The sequence below is a fragment of the Phoenix dactylifera genome, unplaced genomic scaffold (genome assembly GCF_009389715.1).
Source record: "Phoenix dactylifera cultivar Barhee BC4 unplaced genomic scaffold, palm_55x_up_171113_PBpolish2nd_filt_p 001763F, whole genome shotgun sequence".
NCBI lineage: Eukaryota > Viridiplantae > Streptophyta > Magnoliopsida > Arecales > Arecaceae > Phoenix > Phoenix dactylifera.
This window is the reverse complement of record NW_024069061.1, coordinates 1-8,034: the sequence shown is the minus strand read 5'-3', so window position 1 is coordinate 8,034 and position 8,034 is coordinate 1. Positions and strand designations below refer to the sequence as shown.

General features: G+C 39.4%; 1 non-coding gene across 1 annotated transcript; it reads left to right on the top strand.

The window, feature by feature from the left end:
- Nucleotides 1-4,100: 4,100 nt before the first annotated feature.
- LOC120109061 lies at nucleotides 4,101-4,209 on the top strand. Its single transcript, XR_005510116.1, has one exon. It is a non-coding gene; the product is annotated as a small nucleolar RNA R71 (small nucleolar RNA).
- Nucleotides 4,210-8,034: the final 3,825 nt, after the last annotated feature.

The following is an 8,034-nucleotide window of genomic DNA, read 5'->3' as shown; positions in this document are numbered from 1 at the left end:
TTCCACCGTCACTAATTATGATTTTAGGCATCCCAAATCGTGAAAAAATATTTTCTTTTAAAAACTTCAGGACAGGGTTGTGATCATTGGTCTTACAAGCAACAGATTCTACCCATTTGGACACATATTCGACATCGACTAAAATGTACTCATATCCAAAAGATGGTGGGAATGGGCCCATAAAATCGATGCCCCAACAATCGAAAATTTCGATAATAGTAATGGGTTGAAGAGGCATCATTTGCCTACGAGTTAGACTTCCAATACGTTGACATGGATCACATGTTCTGCAGAACTCGTGGGCATCTTTGAACATAGTAGGCCAATAGAAACCACATTGCAAGACCTTTGCAACAGTTTTCTTAGAGGCAAAGTGTCCACCACAAGCATCAGTACGGCAGAAAGAGAGTACGCTTTGTATATCATGATCCGGTATGCATCGTCTAAAGATTTGATCATTGCAATATTTAAATAAATAGAGTTCGTCATAGTAATAATTCTTTACTTCGCGCAAGAAAATTTTTCTATCTGTCGACCCCCAATGCTCCGGCATCCAGCTTGTAACAAGAAAATTTACAATATCTGCATACCATGGTATACTAGAAAGTGCAAACAACTGCTCTTCAGGGAATGAGTCCTTGATGGAAAACTGTGGCACTGAATCATGAAAAACTAATCGTGATAAATGGTCAGCAACCACATTCTCTACTCCTTTTTTATCTTTGATAGTGATGTCAAATTCTTGGAGTAGAAGTATCCATCGTATTAAGCGTGGTTTGGCCTCTTTCTTATCCAACAAATATTTTAGTGCCGCATGGTCCGTGAAGATAACAATAGGAGCACCAAGGATATAAGAGCGAAATTTATCTAAGGCAAATACTACTGCAAGCAATTCCTTCTCGGTTGTAGTGTAATTCATTTGAGCATCGTTTAAGGTTTTGCTTGCATAGTAAATGACATATGGCTTATTATCCTCGCGTTGTCCTAAGACAGCTCCTATTGCATAGTCGCTAGCGTCGCACATAATCTCAAAAGGTAATGACCAATCGGGTGGTCGAACGATGGGTGCAGTGCTAAGCATAGACTTTAACTTTTCGAATGCCTCCTGACAGGTTTCAGTCCAATTGAACGGTATATCAAGGGATAGGAGGTTACATAATGGTCGAGCTATGATACTAAAGTCCTTGATGAACCTCCTATAGAATCCGGCATGACCCAAAAATGATCTAACATCTCTAATCGTCTTGGGTGTAGGTAGCTTAGCAATTAAATCAGTCTTAGCTCTATCTACTTTCATGCCCTTCGATGAAACAATATGTCCTAAGACAATTCCCTTTGGCACCATAAAGTGGCATTTCTCCCAATTCAGTATCAAATTCTTTTCCATACATCGAGCTAAGACAGCTTGTAAATGTGACAGGCAATCATCAAATGTGTCGCCAAAAACGGAGAAGTCGTCCATGAACACTTCCAAAAATTTCTCGTTCATGTCTTCAAAGATGCTGAGCATGCATCTTTGGAATGTTGTAGGTGCATTACACAACCCGAATAGCATTCGTCGGAAAGCAAATGTGCCAAAAGGACAAGTGAAGGTAGTCTTCTCTTGATCTTCCGGTGAAATTTCAATTTGATAATATCCCGAATAGCCATCGAGAAAACAATAGAAATCATGCCCTGCAACCCTCTCCAATACTTGGTCTAAGAAGGGTAGAGGAAAGTGATCCTTTCGTGTGACCAAATTCAGCTTTCGGTAGTCAACACACATGCGCCAACTCGTCGGGACACGAGTTGGAACTAGTTCACCTTGTTCATTTTCTACTACCGTCAAACCCGATTTTTTAGAAACGACTTGAGTAGGGCTTACCCACTTGCTGTCGGAAATTGGGTAAATAATACCCACGTCAAGCAACTTGAGGACTTCTGCCTTAACCACATCTCTCATTGTAGGATTTAACCTTCGTTGCATTTGCCTTGTGGTTTTGGCATTGTCCTCCAAATATATCCGGTGCGTGCAAATTAAGGGGCTAATTTCCTTCAAATCGGCAATAGACCACCCTAAGGCTCCTTTATGATTCTTTAAAACATCAATTAATTTTCCTTCTTGGTTATGATCAAGTCCAGACGAGATGATTACAGAAAAAGTTTCTTCGGGTCCAAGAAAAGCATACTTAAGTTCCTTTGGTAAGGGTTTCAATTCGAGCTTGGGTGCTTGCTCATGGGATGGTTCTATTTTCACCTCTCGAGGCGACAATCTCTCAAATTCTCCTTCTTTTGGTCTCCACCCATTGACCATCTTGATATCTAGATTATCCACAATAGGTGTGACTGACAAATTATTACCATTGGTTCCATTAGGACACCAATCAATTAAGCTATCATTGAATGGGTCGTTAATTGCTTTAGCTAACAAATAATCTTCTGCGATGGTTTCAACCCAATCAACCTCCTTACTCTCTTCGGAATCATTGGGTTGTTTGCACACATTAAAAATGTTCAGTTCTAAGGTCATATTACCGAAAGAAAGCTTCATGACGCTATTCCTACAATTAATCAATGCATTAGAAGTTGCAAGGAACGGACGTCCTAAAATGACCGAAATCTGAGATTGTGAGTTCGAAGCCGGATGTGTGTCCAATACAATAAAATCGACAGGAAAGTAGAACTTGTCTACTTGGACTAATACATCCTCGATAATCCCCCTTGGAATTTTAACTGACCTGTCAGCTAATTGCAAAGTGACGGAGGTTGGCTTCAACTCACCTAAACCAAGTTGGTCATATACAGAATATGGCAATAAATTCACACTCGCCCCTAAATCTAACAATCCTCGCTCTATCCTAAAGTCACCTATGATGCATGAGATGGTTGGGCAACCTGGATCTTTATATTTAGGGAGAATGTTGTGTTGCAAAATAGCACTCACATTTTCAGTTAAAAATGCCTTCTTCTTAATATTTAATCGACGTTTGACAGTACACAAGTTCTTCAAAAATTTGGCATATGAGGGTACTTGTTTGATTGCATCAAGAAGAGGTATGTTGATCTTTACTTGTTTAAAAAGTTCAAAAATTTCAGAATTAGGTTCGAGCTTTTGCAACGGCTTTAACCGTTGTGGAAAAGGTGGAGGAAAAGGACATTTAACTTTCTTGGTAGAAGTTGGGACCTCAACTTCTTCTTTGTTCCTTTCATCGACTTTGGGAGCATCAGCATTAGAAGTGACCTGCGGTCTCAATGGGACGGTTTGATCAATGACTTTCCCATTACGCAAAGTCATGATGCTCTTTGCATGTTCTGTATGCGAACTAGGAGCCGTATTATTACTACCGTGCACTTGTGGGTTAGGTTGGGGTTGAGCTGGAAGCTTACCCTTCTCTTGGGTACTTAGGACGGTAGTCAACATTGACAATTGGTTCCTTATGTCTTCAAAATTTTGAGTATTTTGAGCATTGATATTAGCTTGACCTTGTAGAAAAGTTTGTATGGATTGCAAGGTATCCTCGATATTTGGCTTTTGAGAAGGTGATGGTGCATAAGTAGGATGTGCAGGTGGAGGAGCTGAATGGTGTGACTGTTGAGGATGATCGTTTCTCCACCTAAAGTTTGGATGATTCTTCCAATCAGGGTTATAGGTATTCGAGTATGGATCGTTATAAGGCTTTTGGTAGGAGTTCATAGCATTTGCTTGATCGTGCAAGACTTCTTTGAATGCCGGTATGGTGGGACAATCAGTAGTAGTATGACCCGACATATCGCAGATACCACAACACTCGTTTCTAAGCTCTATAGTCTTGACAGGCTCAACCTTCCTAAGCTCAATTTCTTCTACCTTCCTAGTGAGGGCTGCCATTTTAGCGTGAAGATCATCCTCAGTTCTGAGGTTGTAAAGGCCTCCATGTACAGAGCTAGTAGGCTTAGGCAAAGACTTGTTGCTTCTATCCCCGTTATCCCAAAGTTGGGCAGTCTCAGCAAGGGAATCCAAATACTCCCATGCCTCATCAGGTTGTTTTTCTAAAAATCTACCATTGCACATGGTCTCTATAAATTGTTTCAACTGTGGAGATAAACCTTCATAAAAGAAGCTAATGGTTCTCCAAGTTTCGAATCCGTGATGAGGGCATGAGAGAAGAAGGTCTTTAAATCTTTCCCAACATTCATAAAATGTTTCATTATCTTTTTGTTGGAAATTGCTGATATGTCTTTTCAAAAAGTTAGTCCTTTGTGTGGGGAAGAACTTCTTTAAAAATTTTCTCTGCATATCTTGCCAATTTCTTATTGATCTAGGTCGCAAAGAGTTTAGCCATGTTTTGGCCTTATCCTTTAGAGAGAAAGGAAACAATGTCAGCTTGAGGACATCCTCGGTGACGTTTGGCACTCTAAATGTAATGCTCAATTCTTCAAAATCCTTTAAATGAAGATACGGACTCTCGGACTCTAACCCGTGGAACTTAGGCAGCAATTGAATTACCCCGGGTTTGATGTCAAAATGTCCTACATTATCAGAAAAAATTATGCATGAAGGCTGACTAGTCCTAGCCGGTTGTAGGTATTGTCTTGGAGTCATAACATGGGGTTCTCGTTCTCGATTGTGGTGACTCCCCACATCTTCATTTAAATCAGCCATCTCACAAGGTGTGAGATACTGCGAAGGAATTTCAGGGGTATGTCCTAAGGGATGATCTAAAGTTGTACGACTTAATCGACCGGTGTCGTCCCTATTCCACTTTAGCATGCAAAATATTTCCCTCTTTTTTTTTCTTTTTCTTTTTTTTAAAAAAATAAAAGAAAATAAAAAATAAATATAAGTACCAACTAAAGTTACCCTAAAACGATATCCTAAAACAAAAATTTTATTCACAATCAAACATGCAACAAAACATTACACCTCAATTTCTAATATTTTTCTTAAATTTCTAGACAGCTCCTAACTGGTTTGAAGAGGACACCTAAGCCTCCAATCCGGTCTAATGAACCGAGTTGACCAGGTAAGCTCCCAGGTAAGTGGAGGGGTCACGATGCGTTCGCAAAGGTCCCACTTAAAACCCACTTGCCTCGAACAGATGAACTGTCTCCCTTATAGGGACAAAGCTTGCCTAGACATCAACTAAGCCATAGAGCGAAATTGGTGCAACTTTCGGTGGTCTTCGTCCTATTGAGCTCGAATGTCCTTAGGGGCCAACGTCTAGTTGATTTTAGTTAAGCTTAGGATATTTATGCACTGGGGTAATTTTTGGGCTAAGGACGAGTGATGAAATCCCGACCTTATCTTTTTAAATGGGTTCAGCCCTTAGAATATTTTATGCTGATGCCTTATACTATATGCAACAATCAAGAGATTTTTTTTTTAATATTTTATGACATGACATTAAATTTCATTGAATAGGTGATCAAGCAAATTAATTATTTTTTTTTAAAATTTTATGAGTTGACGTTTGAAATTTGAATTCTGAAATTTGAAATTTGAAATTTGAAATTTTAGGTTTTTTTTTCTTTTCTTTTTTTTTAGTTTTGAATAATCACCCTTGATCTTTTCTTAAAGTTTTTTTTTCTTAAATTTTCAATTAGCAACAAGGGTTAATGAGATATGATAATGATAAAATTCTGATTCTAAAAAAAAATAAATGCTGAAAATTTAAAGTAGAAAGCAGCAAGGTTTAAAGTAGACCGTTCAGATTATCTAACAATGTGTCTTGCACTAGCTGACCAAATTTTAGTCCAATCAGACGGCTAATTTCTATGATACAGAGTTTGATGCAGACTGTGCAGTGAATTAAAAATAGTAGTAATTTTTTTTTTTCAAAAGAAAAATACTAACTACTAAGGTAAAATTAAATCTAAAATTATACTAATAACTCAGCCGTTCTCCGGCAACGGCGCCAAAAACTTGGGGCAAAAATAAAATTATTCTCCCAAGTGCAGGAGAATCGCACAAGTAGTATAACTCGGAAGTCCGAGGTCGATTCCTCAGGAAACGAAATATGGATTATTAGCGTAATTTCAGATTAATTAATTCAATAAATTTGTGGGTTAAGATGATGTTTTGCAGATAGAAAATAAATCGAATAAATAGAGAATCGAAGTTAGGATAGATTAAGATGGTGCAGGGATCCAGAATCTCCTTTGATAATATCAAATTCATGCGATAAATTCTATGATTCTTTTGTTTTCTTTAAGAATTATAAGCAGAAAATTTAATTATGGAGTATGTTCTTGATAACATGAATTCTTTTGTTAAGCATTCAACGTGCCTTATAACGTCAACGATGAATCAAATAATCGAGGAAGACATGTATCAATAAGCATAAATCATAAAAGAATTTTCAACATATAAGAATCATGGCATAATCAAAAGATAAATCGTATAAAGCAAAGGATTAGAATTTACATCATGAATTTGGTATACCAAATGATCTCCCTTCACCCATCACCTAGGATATCAGCCCTCCATCTTCCTCTCTCTTTCTCACTCTTTTTTTTTTAATAACAGAAACAGGGCATCCCCTGTTTCTTTCTATTTTTTTTTTCTCTTTTTCTTACTACTGCAGCAGCCAGGCTCCTCTGTTTTCTTCTTCAAATCGGAATCGGAGCTCCCCCCTTCTCTTCCCAATCCCAGCCCCTCTTATACTCATCTCCCCCCTCTATGGATCTTGGGGATGCGCTGGAAATCAATGCGAACGGCTGATCTTGGGCGTGTGAGGTTGGAAGGATGAAGTCGCGGATGCTGTGGAGGAGGCGGACGGCTGGGCGGTGATCGCGGATGGCCGGAGGAGACTGAGGTGTGGAGGCTTGGCATGAATCCCAATCTTCTTCAAATGGATGCACAGAGATGCTCGGGAGCTGATCGCGGATGCTGGGAGATCGTTGTGAGAGGATCATGGACGCTGATCTCGGGCGCGTGAGGTTGGAAGGTTGAAGTCGCGGATGCTGTGGAGGAGGCGGACGGCTGGGCGGTGATCGCGGATGGCCGGAGTAGACTGAGGTGTGGAGGCTTGGCATGAATCCCAATCTTCTTCAAATGGATGCACAGAGATGCTCGGGAGCTGATTACGGGCTGAAGCATGGGAGCGTTGATCGGGTTGTGAATGGACTCGAGGAGGAGCGGACGCTGGGAAGCCTCTGAGATCAAATCACGAATCCGGGAGCTCGCGGTATGCTGAAGATGGTAATGGATGAGGGCTGCAGCAGGATCTTTGGCATGTGTCACGGGAAGAGGCTATGGCATGTAGACATGTGTAGCTCCGGTGCAAATGTGCTTGGCCAGGTTCAATTATGCTCCTAACATTATTAGGCTTGGAGCCATGCCTTATCCCCAAACTATACAAAATGCGCATTTAAACTCTTGATTTACAATAACCTTTGCACCACAAAATATAATATTAATGCAACACTTTTATCATTATTTATTAGCAATAATATTAATTTAAGTGATGTGTAAATCGCACTTTTGTGCTCTCATCAATATGGGAACCTGATCACTATTTGTCATGCCCCGACCCCATCACCCGGGGTCCGGTACGCGACCGGCCGCATGAGCCCTAGAGCAGTGCCCTAAAGATCATGCAAGGCCTAAGATAAACAAATAATTCCAATAATTCCATAAATGCCAAAATCAAAGATTAATGTAATTCAATCAAATTCAACTAAAATGTACTGATTTATTACATATTTTCAAATGTCCATAAATAAAAGATAGATTAACTTCTATCTATCCAGCAATCAGACTCCATGCTGATCTTATTTCTCGTCCCACCCAATGGTCTCTACAAATCCAGTGCCTCTGAAAAAGGAAGTAAGTGTAATATGAGCTTTTCCAGCCCAGTAAGAATCCCAACAGCCACACACAGAATAATAATAAAATAAATCAAGCATCAAATAAATGCTATTTCATCATTCAAAAAGCTCAACAAACAACAAGTGTATATATCAGTACATATACATAAATCCTCTTTCACATTATGTGATCCATTCACATATTACTCTGATTCCCAAGTTTCAAAGTTTTCACTTCTGGCTTTAAACTAACCAAGTTCATGACCC